The following is a 22,824-nucleotide window of genomic DNA, read 5'->3' on the forward strand; positions in this document are numbered from 1 at the left end:
GGGTAAAGCCACCGCCTGCAGTGCCGGCATTCCACATGGGCACCAGTTCAAGTCCTCGCTGCTCCATTTCTGATCTAGCTCTCTGCTATGACCTGGGAAAGCAATAGAAGATGGCCCAAGTCCTTGGTTCTGTGCACCCACATGGCAGACCCAGAAGAAGCTCCTGGCTCCTGGCTCCCGGCTTTGGATCAGCGCAGCTCTGGCTGTTGCGGCCAATTAGGGAGTGAACCAGTGGATGGAAGACCTCTCTCTCTCTCTGCCTCTCCTTTTCACTCTGTGTAATTCTTTCAAATAAATAAATAAATCTTACAAAAGAAAAAGTTATAAAAAAAAGAACCAGTGTAACCAAAGAGCAATTCTATGATGATCAATGATGAATAATGAAAGTCCTTTCCAGAAATAGTTACCCAACCAAGGTAACAGAACTATAAAGTTAGCCCAAAGCTTCTCTCTGGGTGCAACTCTTTGGTAATGTATATGCTTCCAGGAAGATTGGGCATTTTGGCTGCTAACCATGATATATAGTCTGAAGAATTCGTGATTGCTATGTAATTTTCTTTTCCCCATACTAAAGATAATAATAATAATGGGCAATAATTTAATGTCCAGTGGCTTCACTACTCCAAATAGTATTTGCAATCATTTACAAGGTGTAACTTATCATTTTATTTTTTCTTTATTTATTTGACAGGCAGAGTTAGACAGTGAGAGAGAGAGAGAGACAGAGAAAGGTCTTCCTTCTGCTGGTTCACTTCCCAAATGACTGCCACGGCTGGCACTGCACCGATCCGAAGCCAGGAGCCAGGTGCTTCCTCCTGGTGTCCCATGTGGGTAGAGGGGCCTAAGCACTTGGGCCATCCTCCACTGCCCTCTCAGGCCACAGCAGAGAGCTGGACTGGAAGAGGAGCAACCGGGACTAGAACCTGGCACCTATATGGGATGCTGGCGCCGCAGGCGGAGGATTAACCAAGTGAGCTACGGCGCCGGCCCTTATCAGCGTTTTAAATGAGAAAACTTAGTTTTACAAAGTTTAGATGACTTGATATGGTAAAAATGATCCCGAGGATAAATTCTGTAAAGGTATCACAGCTCTCTTGTTCACTTGGTATCCCTGGTGGTTAAATAATAGGTGCTCAACAAATATTTGACCAAATGAATGATTCTTACATGTGAATGCTTTCCACTACCTTCTTTTTTATCATTTCATATTAAGATTAGTTAAAGAGTTTAGATGCTGAGCGCGGTGCGCCAGCCGCAGCGGGCTGGCCACAGCGGCCATTGGAGGGTGAACCAATGGCAAAGGAAGACCTTTCTCTCTGTCTCTCTCTCTCACTGTCCACTCTGCCTGTCAAAAATAAATAAATAAATAAATAAAATAAAGAGTTTAGATCCTGGCCTTCCTACTGCTGATTCTTCTTCTTCTTCTTCTTCTTCTTCTTCTTCTTTTTTTTTTTTTTTTTTTTTTTTGACAGGCAGAGTGGACAGAGAGAGAGAGAGAGAGAGAGAGAAAGGTCTTCCTTTGCCGTTGGTTCACCCTCCAATGGCCGCCACGGCCTGCACGCAGGAGCCAGGTACTTATCCTGGTCTCCCATGGGGTGCAGGGCCCAAGCACCTGGGCCCTCCTCCACTGCACTCCTGGGCTACAGCAGAGAGCTGGCCTGGAAGAGGGACAACCGGGACAGAATCCGGCGCCCCAACCGGAACTAGAACCCGGTGTGCCGGTGCCGCAAGGTGGAGGATTAGCCTAGTGAGTCACGGTGCTGGCCCCTACTTCTTGTATAGCAGTTATTCCAAGGGATTCTATGAGCTGGAGGTCCGTGTAGAAAGGGTAGTTGGCAATGCTCAAGAGGAACATTTATTCTTTACATTCTTGTGGATAGGTAATTCTGAATAATGTTGAAATTAGAAAGAAGTATTTTGTTGGCTTTTTAGTAAAAGGAGAATTTTATTTTCTTTTGCAAATTTTGGATTTAAAAGTGTTTTCAGGGGCCAGCAATGTTGTATATAGCAGGTAAAACCATCACCTGGAATGCCGGCATCACATATGAGTCCCATTTCCTGTCCTGGATGCTAGACTTTGGATCTGACTCCCTGCTAATGGCCTGGGAAAAGAAGCAGAGGATGGCCCAGAGTTCGGGTCCCTGTCACCAAAGTGGGAGACCCAGATGAAGTTCCTGGCTCCTGGTTTCAGGCTGGCTCAGTGCTGGCTGTTGTGGCTACCTGGGGAAGTGAATCAGTGGATGGAAGATTCTCTGTCTCTCTCTCTCTCTGTAACCATGAATTCCATAATAAATAAATAACTCTTTTTAAAAAAAGTGTTTTCAGGCATAAATAAGTTGGTCTTTCCTTCTGACCACTCAAACTGCCAGCTGCCCTGGGTGCTTTTGCTTGTTCCTTCATGCTTGTATCTCAATTAGCCAAAACAATATCTTTGGGAGGTTTTTCGCTGAATCAGCTAGCAAGCATTTACCTGTTTCTAAGCAAAACTCATAGACCCTCCTGTCCAATTTTGGCAATCAGAGCTGCATGGCTGCTTGATTGTGGCTTGCCTCTACTTTGATCCATGGTGTGTATGACACTATATTTTTTGGCTGCTCCAAAACAGACAGCCAATTAGATCCAAATGTGTCAGACAGACTTGGAGAGGGGACTGGTGGCCAAGTTTCCATTAGTGGTTACTACAAATCTCAGCCTGCAGCATTCTGTTCACTTAGAAATAGGATCCTATTCTCATCTTTAATCTTTGAGTTGAGAATGAAGGGGGGGGGCAGAACCCAATTAAGCCTCCTTGTATTTCTCAACTATTAACTTTTGTTTCCCCTCTGACACAGGAAAGACTCAGCATTTTGAGGAGGTGGTGACCCTCTTGTTCAGATGGGGACACGTTTTTCACTTTCTCAGGATGAAGGGAAAAGGAAAGAGAGCCACAATTACTGAATAGCAGCTTCGTACCTGCAACTGTGTTAGATGCTTTCAATGTGCCCTTGTCCCATTCATAGACAAACTCTAGAAAATAGGGGATATTTAGTGTAAGGTTGAAGACACCGCAGTTCAGAGGAGGAAAAAGTACATTATTCTGTATTGTTCACATCATATATGGCAAAACAAGTTCAAACAGGCATCTGTTGGATTCAGCAGCCAAAATTATTTCCACTCCCCTGTGCAAAAGGAAGTGATTGTGGTGCATAACACAGTGAGCAATTGTGATTATGGTGTTAATCCCTCCTGTACCAGAAAGTTGTATGAAAACCTGAAGTGCACAATGAAATGAGAATCAAACCAGTCTGCATACTTTAAGACTAGAAACTTACCTGTGACTCACTGAAGGCCAACATAGAAAAAATAACACCAAAGACCTGACTTTTAGATTTCAGCTTCTGCAATAATACTTAGAAGTGGACTGATGTTTATTTTTTCTTTCTTAGTTCTGGATTGTAAGTTTCTTGATATCAGAGCCTACTTCTGAGGATCAAACTGTGCTAAAGGAAAGCAAACGTCTCTTCTTCGTCACAAGTCAGTGTCTGCTCTTGGTTTCCATCAACACCGGTGGGGATGGTTTACTGCCATCTTTCTTTTTTTCTTTTAAAAGAAAATGCAGAGTTACAGAGAAAGAGAGGGTGAGAGAGAGACCTTCTATCTGCTGGTTCATTCCACAAATGGCTGTGACCTTCAGGGTTGGGCCAGGCTGCAACTAGGATCCTGGAGCTCCATCAGGGTCTGTCAGGTGGGTGCCAAGGGCCCAATTAAGTGTCAGTGCTTTCCCAGGCACATTAGCAGGCAGCTGGATTGGAAGCAGACGAGCTGGTGCTCAAATATGAGATGCTGGAATCACAGGCAGCAGCTTAACCAACTGTGCCACAACTCCAGCCCCTACCTCTGCCTTTCAGGGAGGTTTGTTGTAACCAGAAATTTTAGTTGTGATGAACAGCCTAGGGTAGAGGTTGGTAAACTTTCTGTGAATTGTCAGATAGTAAATTCTTTTTTTTTTTTTAAAGATTTATTTATTTGAAAGGCAGAGTTACAGAGAGGCAGAGGCAGAGAGAGAGAGAGAGAGAGAGAGAACCAAATGGCTGCAACCACCAGAGCTGGGCTCTAATCCGAAGCCAGGAGCTTCCTCTGGGTCTCTCACATGGGTGCAAGGGCTCACACACGTGGGCCATCTTCCACTGCTTTCCCGGGCCATAGCAGAGAGCTGGTTCCGAAGGTAAAGCGGCTGGCTTTACCTGCTACACCACAGCACTGGCCCCCAAGATAGTAAGTACTTTAAACTTTGTGGGCTACTGAACTTTGCTGTTGTAGTGTGAAGGCAGGCATGGGCACTATGTAAATAAATGAGTGCAGTTGTACCCAATAAAACTTTATTTACAAAAGCAAGGGGCAGGCCAGATTTGGCCTGTGTGCTGTAGTTTGCCAAACTTTGGCCTAGACGATGTCTCAGATTTTTCTATGCATATGACACTCATTGATAAGCACATACTAAGTGTACAATACATTTTAAAAAATGACTGATGCATATATGAAGGAATGGCAAAATAATGCCCAAGCTATCGACTGTGTTATAAATTAAGAAAGGAGTTCATAGGAATAGATCCAATTTAGAGATAGAAGACTAAAATATGACAAACCATGGCCCTAAGAATTTACAGGCAAATTTTCATGTAGAATTCAAGCTGCCGGATTCTATTCTGTGCTGCATTTACTGAGCTTTCATGGTTCATGCAAGTTTATATAATTTTAGCAATTATTCCAAGGAAAGCTTCTTCTTTCAAAGAAAATAATATTGATTTCTGATGTACCAGATAAGGTTCTCTGTGTTGCAAGAAATACAAAACCCAATTAAAACAGGCCTTAATGATACAGGAAATTTGTTGGAAATTATGAAACAGAAAAGTCTGGATACAGAGTAAGGTCCAGGCAAGCATGACTGTCACTCAGAGTTAGCAATGATCCAAGTGCCCTTTACCTCCTTGTTTTTTTTTTTTGTTTGTTTGTTTGTTTGTTTGTTTTTTTGACAGGCAGAATGGACAGTGTGAGAGAGAGACAGAGAGAAAGGTCTTCCTTTCGCTGGTTCACCCCTCAAATAGCCACTACGGCCAGCGCACTGCACTGATCCAAAGCCAGGAACCAGGTGCTTCCTCCTGGTCTTCCACATGGGTGCAGGACCCAAGCACTCGGGCCATCCTCCACTGCCTTCCCGGGCCACAGCAGAGAGCTGGCCTGGAAGAGGAGCAACCAGGACAGAATCCAGCGCTCCGACCAGGACTAGAACCCGGGGTACCGGTGCCGCAGGCGGAGGATTAGCCTAGTGAGCCGCGGCGCCGGCCTTTACCGCCTTGTTTTGCCTGTGCATTGTCAGACCCCACCTTAAGGCTTTCTTGTTTGGGGATGGTGAAGTGGGAAGCACAAACTCCTCCTTTAACTTCTGCTGAGTGTGGCCAGTTAAAGCAGTGGAGTACAGATAAAAGTGGGGGGCAGGATGGAGTTCTGTACGTCAGTGGAGTATTTGCCAGTCTCGGAAACTGGGAACAAACCTGAGAGCAGGTACACTCTGGAGAGAGGATCATCTTTAGAGGTGGGAAGAGCCTAGCAGATGGACAGTTAGGGAAGGACCATGTGCCGAAGTCAGCTGAGGGTTATCAGCTTTTCTCTCTAAGATGAACAGAAAAATTGCTGAAAATTCTGAACAAACAAGCGATGGACTTAAATGTTAGAAAAATTATCCTAACAGCTTTGTGGAAAGAGATTCAAGGAGAAAAGCAATGAACCTGGTACAGTTATCCGGATGTGGCATGGTGACAGCAGGTGTGGCGAAGAGCAGAGTCATTGAGAGAGAGAGAGAGAGAGAGAGAGAGTGAACTCACTGGGTGTGCGGTAAGTGAAGCAGCCAGGATGGCTCCTGGGCTTGGCAGCTGGGTGTCTGGAGAGACCATCAACCATGAAGGTTAAACAAACACATTCTTTGCCTTCGCTTTTGAGGGCACTCACATGGCAGTCTGGGGGATTCTTGTTATTTTTGGATGTGGATGAGGAGAACCCAAATAAAGGTGACTGCTCCCCAGATGGTATCCTCCTTGCTCAAGCCAGGATGGTGTCTACAAAGAGGTCTGTTAGTGGTTTACACTGTGGTCTGATGGTTTCTGAGAAGGGAAGAACCCTGGCCAGACTGAATTCAGAGGCAGCCACAAAGCCCCTGGGCTACACAACCTTTTGGAATACCACTGTGGAGGGCACTGTCTTCCCTGCCTCATCTCCTTGGGCTTCTCTCTTTAACGGAACATACTCTAAATGTCAAAGTCACTGTCAGCCCTGAAGGGAAGCATTGCCTCTGTTTTGCTTTTGTAAAGATCCTGGCAGGGGAAGTCACCATATGCAAATGCCTGGAGGTGTCCTGGCTGTAGTGAGGGCCCAGAGCACTGTGTCCATCTGTGAGTTAGCCAAGCCCACAAAGAGCATTTGCCAAAAGCTGCCCAGGGAAGAAAGAATTGGAAGGAGCCTCACCATTGTTCAGGCTGTGGGAACATATGTCAGCAACATTGTTCCAGCCACTGCAAAAAGGCTCCCAGCCTGCTTCCCCAGGCAGCATCATGCATAAATTGGTGGCTGTAGCAGCTGCTGGCCCAGCCTGCGTGTGACCATGGGAAGAGTGCATGGACGCTCAGAGATAGCAGCCTGACAGTGACGGCATTGTGGGTGCTCGGTCCCCTCCACAGCATCTCAGCGGCCTCCAAAGGCCCGAATGGGAAGAACTGTGGTGGGAGGCAAATGGAACATATGATTTAATAAAGAGAGGTGCTTTAGTTAGAAAATGCTTAGGGATTATGTTACAAAGCATTTTAAATTGAAATGCAGTGTCCTTCTTAAAGATCCAGGGAGTCTATGAAAGGACAAGCCTGATTGAGTTGCATTTTGGGTAAAGCCAGTCCCCAAGTTATAGCTGAATAGGTTAGTACAGCTTTAGGCAAACGGGTAGATAAGTGTCGTGAGTGCTTTCTGTCAAGCAGCTCAAATAACCCTGCAGCTCATGGTGAAGATTCACTGTGGGCCAGGCATTGTATGGATGAAGGCCAGGGAGAGAGTTAGCCAGCAAGACACAGTCCGTGCTGTCCAGGTGCCTATGGTCGTGGCCGCAGAGGGAATGGGCATCTTTCAATAACCTGGACACAAACCTGACTGTACTAAGTGCTCTCAGACAGGTATAAGGAATATAGCAGTTTAGGCACAAGTATCCTGACCAGGGATTGTTTCAAGATAGAACTGACCTGGAGAGAGCCAGCAGGAAGACAGGGATGGTGAGAGATAAAGGAGGAATCAGTGTTCTGTGAGGGACTGTCCCACACAAACTGTCAGGAAGGTGACCCAGCGGACAGCCGCCTAGAACTAGTCTGCTTCCCTCAGGGTGCTGGAATGTGGGCCAGTTACTGGGATTTAGTAGACAAGTTTAACACCTGGCTGAACCTAAGCAGGTTGAACCAACCTGGCTGCTTCTCACCAGGGGTGAAAACAGGTATCCACAGAAACAGACAAAACACAAAGGCCTCTGACCTTTCATAGTTAAATGTCTAAGCCAGGAAAGGAAAGGAGGGGAGTTTTTTCCTGGTCTGTTTCTTTAGTTAATATTTATTGAGCCCCTCCTGGGCCCATTGGAAACCCCCGATCACAAGGAATGTGCAGTCAGATGGAGGAGATACAGAAGATGTTTTTATTGCTTAAAATATAAAACTGGTGTTTTCCAGAGGCCCTTAAGGTATTGAAGTAATTTGTCAATTAAAGTGTTTCTCTGGGGTCTCCATTCTGTACAAGCTAAAGAACAGGTCTTTATGAGCCCTTGTTTGATATGCTTTTTGGAGACACACATTTCTGAAAACTTGAGTATATTATACACTCATACTGACTCAATGACTGCCTCCGGAGATGATGGAGTTGGAGCCTTAGTAATCAGGGTCAATAAAGCCTATCCCAAGAAAAGGGAGGAGATGCAGAGGTAATCCTACAAGCCCTACAGAAGGGTAGGATGGAGTGTGAATGGGGGAGAAAGTTACATTTATTGAATAAACTTATCTATCAGGCATGAGACTTCATAGGTATTTTAATATTTAAAAAATTTTAACATTTTAATCTTCAAGATGTCTTGAAGATTAAAATGATAATGAATTATAATAATAAAGAAATTGATACTCAGAGAGGCTGAGTAGTGATGTAGCCACGGTTCAGAGGCTGCAGTCCTGGGCTTATGCCACCTGCTGTGCAGCTCCTGGAGAGGACTTCTGTATCAGAAAACAAACAATGCTGTTCTTTCATGGCGCTAATACCAGGAAAGGGGAAAGTGCAAACAGTGTTAACCCCCCAGTAACTTTGCTGCTGCTAGGGCAAAACTTTTCAAATAAGCTTTATAGAAAGACCCAGTACAGGTTTATATGTGTATAAAATTCCAAAGTTTCATGAAACAATTCTTAGATTTACTAAGTGGGACTTCTATTGAAGTCCTTAGACTTCTATTGAAGTAATATGCTTATTAAATTGAAAAACACTATTGATTCTGACCCCACAAACTGGGGGTGGCCTGCATTATGAAAGCACTCTTAGGATCTAATAAACTGAAGATTTATTTGGAGTTTTGGAGAAAAGAATCTGAACACCTCTTTTGCTTATACTCCCAGTGTCACCCTTTTATGACTCCCCTCCCCCACTAAAGGCCATCTGGTTCTATTGTCCATAAAAGAAAAGGGTAAAACTAGAGGATCTCCAAGATCACTCTACTTGTAAGTAGGGTTGCATCCTGTGTTAGATCCTGCATCTTGCACCCTCCCGTGGACCGAGAACAGCAGTCCAGCTCTAATCAATAGGGACTATTGAATATGAAGGAGCTGATCATGTCAGTGTTGTAAAAATCTTCCTGTTGTCTATGTCCAGTGGAGAGGGTCCCTCTTAGGGTTCATGTGTGTGAGTCATTGGAGCTCTTACAACAGCCCTCTTTTACTTCAGTTGTGGAAATTGTTGCTGGAGTTGGTAGTCCCTTGTGTCATCTGTGTGACGTTCAAGGGGGTTGGAAGGAGGTGAGTTTGATGAGCTGAGCTCTACACTGAGGGGCTCCTATCTGAACATCACACCACCCAGACTTGTAGGAAGGAACCTGCAGGAACACCTGTTGAAGTACTTCATGTACTGTGAAGTATTAGATGGAAAATGAGCAGCTTGCTGTGAATTGTGGTGCTGGGTAAGAGAAAGCTGTTTCCTCTGATTGCACAAGATGGCAGACCTTTCCTCCACACGAGCTGGAACTGTAACAATTGTTGCTGTTTACCCGACCCATAAATCAAATGGTTTCTGACTTCCTATTGTATGCAAATATTGTGCCAGGCTTTCCTAGATGCTGGCAACAAAGGCGATCTGCTCTGAGTGCTTTAAGTGCTTGTAATTGATTTTCAGGGAGACTAGAAACAAAAGTGAAAAGTCTATGATGGTGTGTGACTCAGTGCTAAATGGAGGATTGCAGATCACGAGAGAAAACCTAAATGGTTCCACTGGCGAGAGGTCCTCAGACCCACCCCATGGTCAGTGCAGGGATTTCTGGATTAAAAATGTGAGAAAGGAATGAGGATCTAGCATAGATGGTTTATCTGGCAAACTACTCAGTAACAATCAACTCTTGGAATTTATTTAAACTTCTTCGTGGTGCTGATTAAACTCAGGGCTCAAGCCATCTTGGGCACTATAGCACCCACTAAAGGGATTGGTAAAGAACTTAACTGAAGGACTGTGTCTTGTCTGTCTTGGTGTCTTTACCAGCTCAGGCTGCCATGACAATAGAGTTAAAACAATAGAAGTTTTATTTCTTTCAGTTCTGAAAGCTGGAAAGTCCAAGGTCAAGGGGTCAGCATTGTAGGCTTCATTTTGTTTTTCATAGATGGCAGCAGCTGCCCTCTCACTGTGTGCTCACATGACTTCTTTGAGAGAGAGAGCTCTGGTTTTACCTCCTTTTCATCAGATGCATCCTACGCATAGGACCTCATTTAAAACTCCAAAGAACTCTATCTCCAAATACCATCACATTGGGAGCCAGAGCTTCAAAAAAGGAATTTTTGGAGGACACAAACATTCATTGCACAGAAGCTGGTAGCTCAAGTTCTGTGATGAGAAGGAAAAAGGAATAAGCATACCGGAGCAGCCACTTCCTCAGCCTGCTTTGCATTTTTCTGTAGAGAGAATGCATTCTAGAAAAGTCTACCCCATCATTTCACCTGTTCATTTCCTATACAGAGAGGCAGAGGCAGAGAGAGAGAGAGAGAGAGAGAGAGAGAGAGAGAGAGAGGTCTTCCATCTGCTGGTTCACTCCCCAGATGGCCACAATGGCCAGAACTATGTGGATCTGAAACCAGGAGCCAGGAGCCAGGAACTTCTTCCGGGTCTCCCATGTGGGTCCAGGGGCCCAAGTACTTGGGCCATCTTCTACTGCTTTCCCAGGCAGCAGAGAGCTGGATCAGAAGTGCAGCAGCCAGGACATGAACCAGCGCCCATATGGGATGCCAGCACTATAGGCGGTGGCTTTATTCGCTACTTGCTGGCCCCCAAAGTCATATTGATTTCGGTATCTTCACAACATTTGAAATTGAGGCTCTGAATGTTACATTGGAAGGTGTTGTAGTGTCATCCATCAACTTAGGCATCAGCTTTTGTGTTGAGGCCTCTTTAATTCATGCATTTGAGAAATGTATACTCTGTTATCCGAATCATACAACTTAATAATCAATTTCCATAACTTCTTTAACCATCTAATTCCCTACTCAGTTTCTCCACAACTCACTACTTTCATGATAACTATTTTTCCCTCTTTGATTCTTTTAATTAGTATTTCCAGTGTCATCCTCCTCCAGTTTGATTCATCTCCTGTACCTCTTCTTTCTTGCTCAGAAAGACAAATAAATTACCAGTGAGTTATTTGTTTCTTTATTTTTCTGCCTCTGTACAAGGAGGAGTCAGACCTGGTACATTCATGTAAGATAAGCAGGGCTGAGCAGCAGTTGAGTTTGTAGATAATGTGCCAAAGAAAACAGGGAGTGGGGTGTGGATAGGGTGAGCGCCCTCTGAGTTAGTATCAGAAGAGGGCCTTATTGTGGTGCTGGCAAGGTGGTGTTTGGGCTGTAGAAAAAGAATCCCACAACCCTAATAACAACCCCAGGCCGTCAAACTTCTGAAGCTTTTCTTCCTAGAAAAGCAGGCTGCTGAGCATATTCCAACTTGGGTGACCCCGTTTTTTCAATTCACAGTTTGCATAGCAATATCGAGTTTCATAAAGTGGTTTGCCAGAGCAGCCAATTGAAATGCTTCTGGATAAACCAACCTGAGTCACATCACTGTAGGTATCAACAAGGATATCCCCGTGATTACGTGAGTCATAGAAACTTGTGGAGGGACCTTAGGGATTATCCACTCCAACCTTCTTGATTTCAGGAAAAGAAGGAGAGGGCCATTGGGTGGTATCTTTTGTCAGTTGGTACACCTGTTGGGACTGTGTCTGGGATTCCAGACTTCCATATATGGCTCTATTGACTGTGCCCCAGCTTAGAAAGTCTATGCATTTCTTTTGTGGTGGGGATAGGCTTCCTTTGAGGGTTACCTGGTGTTTTAGCAAAATGCTGGGAATTTGATAAGCTCATTACATAATAATCCAGGCTGGCATTGATTTCACCTTTTTAACAGAGCCAGTAGCAGATCTAGAAGTGATAAATAAGGGTTAGAAAATGTGCTGTGATAAAATCTCCTAAGTCAACAAACCCCAGGCCATGTTTTGTTCAGGGTTCTGGATTTGGTTAGTAATTATTCTGGGAAATATTGACTTTCTCTGGGAAGTTTCCATGGGTATGAAGAGATACTCTGTCTTCAGGCATTGTGATATAAGAAGGAGAGGAGAGTGTGGTGTTAGGGAGAAAGGGAAAAGAAGTTGGCAGAACAGCCAGAAAGGAAACAGCACTGACAACTTGTGTCAGGAAACATATATCTTCTTTTTCACGGTTTTGTTATTTAAGCTGTTTCACATCATAAGGCTTCTTCTGGTAATAAGGAAATTGATTAGTCTAGGGTATTGAAAAATTATTTATGGGCGGGGGGGATGAACACTTCCATCTGCAATTTCACATCCTAAATGCCTGCAATAGCCAGGGCTGGGCCAGGCCAAATCTGGGATCATGGATCTCAGTCTAGGTCTTCCGCATAGATGGCAGGAACCAACCCCTGGAACCATCACATAACTACTGCCTCCCAGAGTCTGCATTAGCCAGAACCTGGAGTTGGGAGCTAGAGCTGGGTGTTGGACCCAGGCATCTTAACTGTGAAGCTAAACACTCACCCCTAATTTAGGGTATGCTGTATGACAAGCTATGGGTTCCAAAGGCCATTGATAGGTGACTGAGTAGCCTTCACTGTGCTACAAGTCAAGAGCATCAAGCCAATAATTTCTAACTGTTGAATCTCAGTTTATCAGTGTCACCAAGAGGTTCTCATCTAGCTGAAAAGTTCTAGATCATTCCTTGTGACAAGGTATCCTGTTCCTGAACTCATTCTAATTTAATCGTACACTCTGCCAACTGAATTAGTGGAGGATGCTGGTAGGAGTAGAGTCCAGAATTGCTGGGTGTGTTAGTTAACCCTTGACTCCCTGAGGATCTTCAATAGGAGGCTGCCTTTCTTCTACCACAAACTGGTTAAGAGAATTTTGCAGATTGGGGTGTATGGGATGTCCTGAATACATCTTGCCCAAATATTCTTTCATTCCCCATCTGGAAGCCTTGTGCTACAAGTAGCCAGCTCAGTGGCTGGCACTGTACAGCTGCCCTAGGAGTGTAGACTCCTTCCCTCTCACAGAATATCTCACCAGGTTAAGGTCTTGGGAAATATTTTTGGTTGAGGCAAGATCTTTGGTTTCCTGGAAACAAAATGGCCTTGGGACTTCATATATTGGCTCAGTGCTCCTTCCTTCCATTCTTTCTTCTTTTTAAAATGACTTATTTATTTGAAAGTCAGAGTTACACAGAGAGAGGAGAGGCAGAGAGAGAAAGAGAGGTCTTCCATCTGATGCTTCACTCCGCAATTGGTCTCAACGGCCGCAGCTGTGCCGATCCAAAGCCAGGAGCCAAGAGCTTCTTCCGGGTCTCCCACATGGGTGCAGGGGCCCAAGGACTTGGGCCATCTTCTACTGCTTTCCCAGGCCATAGCAGAGAGCTGGATCATAAGTGGAGCAGCCGGGTTTTGAACCGGCGCTTGTATGGAATGCCGCACTTCAGACCAAGGCATTAACCTGCTGCGCCACAGTGCCAGCCCCTCCATCACTTCTTTTTTGGTCCATCAATTGGCTTTTTCTGGCTGTTCTTCAGAATTGCCATTCCCTCAGAGTGCTTCCTCATGCTTTAGGGCTATTTTGTCTTTCCCATCTCTAAAACTGTGAGAACAGGGAGGACATCAAACTCTCGTGGATCATGACTTGCTGCCAGGACACAGCTTCTATTCAGTGCAAGTCAAAATCCAGCCCCCAAACACCAGTGGGGCACCCTGTGAGTCACTGAAGCACAACAACACAGCAGCGAGTCTTCTTGCACAAACAAAAGTGCATTGAGCTTCAAAAATTCCTTCCAGGGCTGCAAATTAACCAATTTGCAGGCTACCATGGTTCAGTGCCATACCAATTCTTTACCTTTGAACTCCACTCTGCAACTTGATAATAGTCTTCCAGAACATTCAATGGACAGTGATATTAAAATGTATGTGGACCCTGTCAGTATTGTTTTGAACAAATGCACACTAGGGCTGGCATCATAAAAACTGAGAGAGTAAGACTACAATGTCCTGATGAGTGTGGAGGGCAGCATCCAGAATAGCCTCCATAGAAGTCTCACAGGCAACAGTGAGGGGCACATGAGGAGTCAAAGAGCTTATCTAGCCTACTGCAAAAGGTAGCCTACCGGACCCACCCAGACAGCAGTGATGCTGGCAGCACACTTCCCAAAAGTGGCACAAACTTTGAAAAGCCCATTTCAACCAGTAGTAAAATGGATGCATTGAGGAAGCCAACTGTAGTGGAACTTGAAAGTCAACAGAAGTCATATGGCCTCAACTTGGCCACTCAGAATGGACCAATGAGAAGCAGTGGGCAGGATGGGCCCTTTCACAGTACCAATAGCACTGGCAATGTCAGGACTGGGTTGTGGAAACATGAGAGCACTGTGTGGTGCTCCTGGGCTTCCTAGGCAGCAATTTATATGAACTGTGATATTCACATTCCTTTAAGCTATGAACATTTCAAAACAGACTGTTTACAGCCAACTTAGGAATTCAAAGCCATTTTGAATAAACTTCTAAGTAATGGATTTCATTTGTTTTGTATCCCCAAATTGTTGCCTTATTTTCCTCCCTTAGGGAATTTGCAGAAAACCTTGAAAGCCTTATTTTAGTTGACAAAGCCCCAATAGGACAATTTGGAAATCTGAAATGTAATTAATTAGACTCTAATATCTACTTAACATTTCAAACTTGCATTTAATATAATAAGTAGACATTTGTCATTGAAAAAAAAGTACGTAGGGTTTTAACTACTCTTCACATCACAGCCAGTGACTGTCTGCTTCTAAAGAATATGTTTAAAATAGTGAGGAGTGTGATCATAGTATACAAACTCAGTATGACAAGTCAAAGAAAAAGAGTAACTTTAAAGCTTCTTCCAGATACCAAGAATGATGAATTTTTTGCTTAGGAAAATACTGATGGAGTATTTTTACTGGGTGGAATGATCTAGGAGAGAAGATGGAGATAAAATTATCAGATTGTTGAGGATTCTAAGATGGCAGAATAGGGAAAAGAGTTTACTGCTCTAGGCTAGAGGAAAATAGTAAAAAAAAAAAAAAGTGGAGGAAGTACATTTTTAGGGGAGAGTTAGAGAAAAAAACTGCAGTGGAAATTCTACAGAAGGAAGAGAAACAGTGTGGATCTGTGTGAAAGGTGTGGACAGAACAACAGGCGTGGTGTGAGTCTGGACTGGTACCCTAAGGGGGACACAGTACCTGCTAACCCAGTGAAAAAAGGGGCACATTTCTCTCTCTCCATTCCCCCAAAATGGCACCTGGCAACTGGCTGAAAGAGGGCGGGTGCTACTTTGGACGAAAGTAGAAGCTGAGGCAGTTCTTGTGTGCTTGCCCAGTAACTGGCTGGGACAAGATGCCATCTTGTCAGCAGTAGTGGTGGCAGCAGCTCGATGAGTGCACTCAGCAATGGGAGGAGAGAAGGTACTATTGTGAAACAAGCAGGGGCTTCGGCTGGTGGCTCTTGTGCGTGTGTGTGATCCAGGGATTTCACCAGAGGGAAAATCTGTGTTCCCTGCTGACTTTCAGTCTGGCTGGGAGGATGGCCAGGGGGCTGGGCACTGACATAGGACTGTGAGATGCTCCCAGCCTTTCAACATATCACAGGCTCCAAGGCTCAAACTACCAAGGTGGAGCACCCAGAGGCAGTCTCTGCCTCTCTGTGGATGGGACAGGCCAGAGGGGATGGAGTGGATCCTCTTCACCTGTGACTGTGGGAGCCTGGTGCTGAGACTGTGGGAACTCAGGGACTGTGTGAGAGGGCACAGGGTATAGTTGGGTCTCTGGGCAATCACTGGTGCCCATATGGGATGCCGGCGCTTCAGATTGGGGCTTTAACCCACTATGCAACAGCGCTGGTCCCAGGAGATAGTAGTCTAAAATCTCCCTTCCCACGGCGCCTCACATTTGATCATTCAAATTTTTTTCCTTTGGATGAAGTATTGTCCTTCCACCACAATTACTACTTAAAATGTAGATGCTTCTGGAATATGTTAAGCCATCTATTCATTTTATTTTTTTAAAGATTTATTTATTTACTTGAAAGGAAGAGTTACAGAGGGAGAGAGAGTGAGACAGAGAGAGACTGAGAGGTCTTCCACTCGCTGGTTCACTGTCCAAATAGCTGCAACAGCCAGAGCCGGGCCAGGCTGAAGCCAGGAGCCAGGAGCATCTTCCTCCTACCACCGCATGGGTGCACGGCCCCATGTTTCGCTGCTTTCCCAGGCACAGAGCTGAATTGGAAGTGGAGCAGCCCCGACTGGAACTAGCAACCCATACGGGACGCCAGTGTAGATGGCAGCTTAGCCTGCTATGCTACAGCATTGACCCCTTCTATTTCTTTTCCTGTCCATTTTCCTTCCTGACAGGGATAGTTGAAATCGAGATACGGAAGAAAACACAGATTTTAGAAAGTCTTTTTTTTTTGCTTCGATTAGTTTCATGGGGAGTTTCCAGTGAGGACCAGGAATGAGTCCTCCAGGGCACGTACCCGAGATAGGCATTGAGTCAGGGGAGCTAAGTTCATCACGGAGGTGAGAGGCCAAAGCCCTGGTACTCAGGCACTGAATACCGCCTCTGTTTCCTCCCCATATACCACTGGGTATGTCGGCCAAGCACGTCGGAAACACCGAGTTCCCGGCAGAGCGCCTCAGGCTGCAGCGTGAGTCACAGGGAGGCGCTCTCCGCGGGCAGCGGGAAACGTGCGCCGAGGGCCGTTCCTAAACAACCCGCCTAGTTACCAACGCCTTCCAGCTGCAGGTGGCGGTCGGCCCTCAGACTCCGGGGGCTCCGCACGGTGTCGCCCTCAACCAGAGATGAGGAGGAAGCCAGGTTTGGGGGCACGGGAGGTCACCCGCCTGGAAAAGCACCAAGGGGCCCGGGAGCTCCGCGCCGCGCCCCTCACTCGAGACCGGGCACTCGGTGCTGAGAATGGTGGGTGTTGAAACTGCCAGAACCGGGGGTTGTTTGGATTTTTCCGGCTTTTCTGTGAGAAAAATGACCCCTCGGAGGGCACATCTGAGGCGCAGTCCGGGAAACACCCAGGAGCCGAGCGCCATCTGCTGCTTCGCCGCAGGACTGGAGTAGTGGCGGCGTCTTTAAGGTGACAGACCGGTTTTTCTCAAGCCGGGGTTCATGGGTTACTGTCCATTTGTGTGTGTGTGTGTGTGTGTGTTGGGGGTGTGTGTGTGAGGTTTTTTTCTTTCTTTAAAAATTGCCCTTTCCCACAGAAAAGATCTGAGGCACAAATTCATAATGTGCTACGTCCATCAGTAAGGTAACAGAAGTGAATAACAAAGGAGGGACCCCTTGCAGGTGGGGACCAGCTTCGTTATCGGGGTATCAGCCTGTCAAACCCCTGCCACATAGTAGGCACCCACGAAAACATGCTCAGTCCATCACCGAGAGGGCAATTTCAGGCCCTTGTCATTTAGTTGAGGAAATGTACCCCAACCCTGGCCACGCATCTTTTCAGGTGGTGAGTGATGGGATTCTTTTGTTCCCATGGAAACAGACATCCCTGGGCATGGGAGAAACACACTTTTAACAGCCAAATACCAGCCTGGTCTTTTTCTAGAGGGAGGCTTGAATTTTCTTTTTTAAAAGTTAGTTAAGGAATATAAAGAGATGAGAGCATTTAAGATGTGGGATGGGGGCCGGCGCCGCGGCTCACTAGGCTAATCCTCCGCCTTGTGGCGCCGGCAGTCCGGGTTCTAGTCCCAGATGGGGCGCCAGATTCTGTCCCGGTTGCCCCTCTTCCAGGCCAGCTCTCTGCTGTGGCCCGGGAGTGCAGTGGAGGATGGCCCAAGTACTTGGGCCCTGCACCCCATGGGAGACAGGAGAAGTACCTGGCTCCTGCCATCGGATCAGCGCGGTGCGCCGGCCGCAGCGCGCCGGCTGCGGCGGCCATTGGAGGGTGAACCAACAGCAAAAGGAAGACCTTTCTCTGTCTCTCTCTCACTGTCCACTCTGCCTGTCAAAAAAAAAAAAAAAAAAAAAAAGATGTGGGACGGAATGTTAAGAGATCCACGTTTGGTTCCTATCTGTAATACCCAGAATTGGAATTAGAGGCAGATACTCTTGTTGAGCAATGGAAGAGTAATAGACCCTAATTTTATCAGTTTGGCTAGGGCAGAGTTCCTGAGATCCACCACTAGGCCTCTGTAACTACAGAATCCACCACCAGGCCTCTGTAACTACAGAATCAGCACCAGCTGGTTTGACTTTGTCAGTAACAGGATGTCAAATTGTCTTGTGGATAATAGCAGCTGCAAGTCATGTAACCTGGGCATGTGCTGAGGAGGAAGACCAATGTTCTCTCCTTGTGGAAAAAAGAGACTAGGACCCTTTTAGAAACGAGAGATCCATTGACCAGGAAGATCTGGTAATAGAACCATAAAAACTTGCCCCAGATACCAGATTGACAGAACAGATTTGAGCCTTCCTTCCTGTCTCCTGGCTGGTTGACCTCACAACTAACCACTTCAAAAACGTGTGTGACAGTAATTGGTTACCATGTATCTTTGGCAGTAGGCCCTTGCTCTGTATCCCCTCTAATGACCTACAAGAGAGACACTTGGAAACACATACTCCTGCTTTCTCTTGTTCTTGCTAGCCCTGTGGCTAAGACATCACCTGGTGTCCCTCATACTAAATTTCACCTGGCTGCTTGCTGTGGGCTGTGATCAGAGCATGCATTCTGAGCCTTTCTGTTGGGAAAGGGGAGTCAATCTAATGAAGCAGTCTACAGAGCTGAAATAAGAGTGATAGTATTTCCCCTTTATTTCTACTCTATTTTTACACTGGCTTCTAGCAACACTTATGTGCACAAAAATGTATCTAAGTCAAAATACGGTTTACCATGAGACTATTTAAAGGCATCTATAGATAATTGTTTTTAAAAGCAAAGATTTCTTTTTTTTTTTGCAAAGTAAGTCATCATAATTCAATTGATAATCTGAGGTAGGATATGTTCCTTATAGGGCTTTGTTGTTAAATATATATGTTTAAAGGGATAGTTCTTGATCAAGACATGGATTGGCTGGTGTTTACTGAGGCAAAATGTGCATTCCTTATATAAAATTATCAATCATGAATGGTTTCCAGATCAACTCTCCAAAATAAATTAAATCCACAAAATAGATGAAATAATAAATTAATAACTGAAGTGAGTAAGAATACTGATAGGCTATTATAAATTACCAAGGAGACACAATATTCAATAGAAACATTCTTTTCATAATCATTAAAATGCTTGAGTAAATGCAGTGTTGGTGAAACATAAAGTAGAAACTTGTAAAGCTTGAAGGAGTCCAAAAATTTGAGACTTTGCACTGTTTCTTGAGTCTAATTCAATATAAAATGTAACTTTGCTCTGAGTAGATGTACATAGTAACTTTCTCTTACTAGTTAGGCAACAGAGGGAATAAGAAGAGATTTTCCTGGCCTAAGTGGGTGAGATCTAAAAGATAAGGATGGAGAAATAGAGATGAAAAAATATGTATGAGTATGAAAAAGAGATATATTGGCCTGTCACTAGATTATTGACCTGAAAGTAGACAAACTAAGAAAATCAGCTTACCTGATTCTTGAAGGAAGGGAATCTATATCCACTGGATTTTCCATATTGTCTGACAGTTATATATGTTAAAAGTGAATAACTTTTTGCATTTCTACTGACTTTTGAAAAATCATTTGAAAAGTTTTTTTTTTTTTCCATGCAGTAACATGATAAAGGTGGTTGGGAAAGGAGTTTTAATTCAGGAATTTTATTTAAAATCAAAATTCAGACCTATTCCACACCCACCTCTGAAGTTACCCTTTTTGATTATTTTCGCAGTGAAGCACCTGACTTGGGCTTTGCAGGATGACATCCCATACAATCCCATGGCAACGAGCTCTTCATGGCAAGGACTCAGCTGGCTCTTACTCTCTCTGTGTGGAACAGGCAGGCAGCTGTGAGTCATCAAACACACAGTGGGGTCATTTGGAAATGCTCTTCACTGGGATGAGAAATGCACGTGAGTGTTTATTGATTTCTTCACTTCAATGAGAGATAAAGAAGCACCATCAAGTGATGGGATGGTCCTTAGAGCTAGTCCAAGGACCACCAGCATGAATACCCCTCAGAAACTTGTCAGCTCCTCCCCAGACCCACTAGATCAGAACCTTTGGAAGGAGGGCTCAGGAATCAGGGTTTGTGGTTTAAGCTCAAGTTTGAGAACCACTGAGCAATATGTGGGTGAGGTCAGGAGAACAGAGAGGGAGCCTAGAGAAAGAAGCCAGGGCAGGCCGACTCTCTCCAAAGCACTGGTTTTATTGTATGGCTGAAGACAATCTGATAGGAGCATGAAGGATCATCTTCCTTAGGGTTAGGAGACAAACTAAGTGCAGTCTTGGGGTAGTGAAAAGGGTGGGAGATTACTATAGACTTTCACTTGGGGTTGAAACTGAAAGGGTTAATTGGCCCTGCAGTCCTTTCACAAAATGTAAACATCACCCAGGAGAGCTCTGAAAACCAAGAATTTTTATTGTAAATTTGGCATCAGAAATCATCAGAATCAAAACCTATCTGGGTTTCACTTGAGCCTATTTATACTCATTATATTTATTGCACTTAGAATGAGCATTCATTTTTGCTTTGAGAGTAATACATTTGGGTCCCAGGCCCTGTTAGAAGTCTTTATTTAAAAATTTTAAAAAGACATTTATTTATACTCATTAATTCTAATGTTAATGTGATATTAACACACAGAGAACATATTCAGTGTACTTCATAGATACAATTCTAAGAATATAAGGATACTTACTTCCCTTCCTCCCATGCTTCCTCCTCCTTTCCCCCCCCCTCTTTCTTTCTTTCTCTCATTTCTTTTCTTGTTAATTTTGAGGTAACTTTTTAAAAAAGATTTATTTATTTATTTGAAAGGCAGAGTTACAGAAAGGCAGAGGTGGAGAGAGAAAGAGGACTTCCATCTGCTGGTTCACCTTCCAAGTGGCTGCAATAGTCGGAGCTGGGCGGATCTGAAGCCAGGAGCCAGGAGCTTCTTCTGGGTCTTCCACACAGGCACAAGGACCCAAGGACTTGGGCCATCTTCTTCTGCTTTCACAGGCCACAGCAGAGAGCTGGATCTGAAGTGGAGCAGCCGGCACTAGAACTGGTGCCCATATGCAATGCTGGCCTTACCTGCTACATCACAGCACTGGCCTCAAGGTAACATTTTTAATTTACATTATAGTGAAAGGCTTAATGCTTCACCAAATAAAGAGTTCAGCAAGCAAAAAGTAAAATTATAGGTTAGTAGGAATATAGGCAAGGGGTATAAATAATAATCAAATGAAAAGATATCCATTTAACTAATATTCAGTAAATTTTAAAATAATCACAAACCATGAAAACTATATTAGTGTATCTATCAATATATTAACTACTGCAAATAAGAGAAAACATTTTTCTTATTGAGTGACTTATTTCACTTAGTATAATGATCTTCAGTTGCATACATTTTGTTGCAAATGTCTGTATTTCATTCCTTTTTATGGCTGCATAATATTCCATCATGTAAATATGCCAAATTTTTCTTATTCAGTCATCAACTGATGGATGTCTAGGTTGACTTCATATCTTAGCTATTGTGAATTGAGTTGCTATAAACATGGAAATGCAAGTAACTTTTTTCATATGCTGCTTTTGTTTCCTTTGGATATATTCCCTCGAGTGGGATAGCTGAGTTGTAGGGTAGATCTGTTTTTCTGTGGCATCTCTGTACTATCTTCCATAACAGCTGTACTGTTTACATTCCCATCAATGGTTTATAATTAGGGTACTTTTTTCATATTCTTGTCAGCATTTATTTTTTGATTTTTGGATGATAGCCATTCTAACTAGGATGAGTTGATACTTCAATGTGGTTTTGTTTACATTTCCCTGATGGCTTGTGATCCTGGGCAGTTTTTTATGTGTCAGGCATTTGTATTTCCTCCTCTGAAGAATGCTTATTCATAACCTTTGCCCATTTCTTAACTGGGTTGTTTGTTTTGTTGTTGAGCTTCCTGAACTCCTTATGTTTTCTGGATATTAATTCTTTATCATAGCTTGCAGATGTTTTCTCCCATTCTGTTGGTTGATTGATTCCTTTGCTGTACAGAAGCTTCTTAGCTTGATATAATCAAATTTGTCTATTTTTGCTTTTGTTACCTCTATTTCTGGGGTCTTATCCAAGAAGTCACTGCCTAGGCCAATGTCTTACAGTGATTCTCCTATATTTTCTTCTGGTAATTTGGTGGTTTCAGGTCTTAGGTTTAGATATTTGATCACCTGTGAGTTGATTTTTTTAAAAAGATTTTATTTATTTATTTGACAGTAGAGTTACGACAGTGAGAGAGAGAGAGAGACAAAGAGAAAGATCTTCCTTCTGTTGGTTCATTCTCCAAATGGCTGCAACGGCCGCAGCTGTGCCTATCCGAAGCCAGGAGCCAGGAACTTCTTCTGGGTCTTCCATGTGGGTGCAGGGGCCCAAGCACTTGGGCCATCTTCTACTGCTTTCCCAGGCCATAGCAGAGAGCTGGACTGGAAGAGGAGCAACCGGGACTAGAACCGGTGACCATATGGGATGCTGGTGCCACAGATGGAGGATTAATCTAGTGTGCCACGGCACTGGCCCTTGTGAGTTGATTTTTGTAGAGTGCAAGGTAGGGTGTTTTTAAAACTTTTGTTTGTGGAAATCCAATTTTTCCAACACCTTTTGTTGAAGAGACCTTCTTTTCTTTAGGGAGCAATTTTAGGTCCTATGTCAAAAATTGCTTGATTGTAGATACATAGATTAATTCCTGGGGTTTCTAATTTGTTCCATTGGTCCACATGATCATTTTTTTTTCTAGTACCAGGCTGTTATCATTATAACATCCCTGCAGTATGTCCTTAAATCTGAAGTTGTGATGCTTCTGATTTTGTTTTTATTGTTTAAGATTGCTTTACCTA

At 44.2% G+C, this 22,824-nt stretch overlaps 1 long non-coding RNA gene across 2 annotated transcripts in view; it reads left to right on the forward strand.

Annotated features, from left to right (window-relative positions):
- Nucleotides 1-16,316: 16,316 nt before the first annotated feature.
- The window catches only part of LOC149126777 (uncharacterized), a 48,057-nt gene continuing 41,549 nt past the window's right edge, over nt 16,317-22,824 (forward strand). Inside the window, exons 1-3 of one of the 2 annotated variants that reach the window (XR_016234746.1) lie at nt 16,317-16,947; nt 19,684-19,864; nt 20,773-21,057. This is a non-coding gene — a long non-coding RNA (uncharacterized LOC149126777). The remainder of the gene's footprint in view (nt 16,948-19,683; nt 19,865-20,772; nt 21,058-22,824) is intronic. The other variant, XR_016234747.1, reaches the window with a different exon arrangement.

This window comes from Oryctolagus cuniculus, chromosome 5 (genome assembly GCF_051225735.1).
Source record: "Oryctolagus cuniculus isolate XC-2025 breed Fujian yellow rabbit chromosome 5, ASM5122573v1, whole genome shotgun sequence".
Lineage (NCBI taxonomy): Eukaryota > Metazoa > Chordata > Mammalia > Lagomorpha > Leporidae > Oryctolagus > Oryctolagus cuniculus.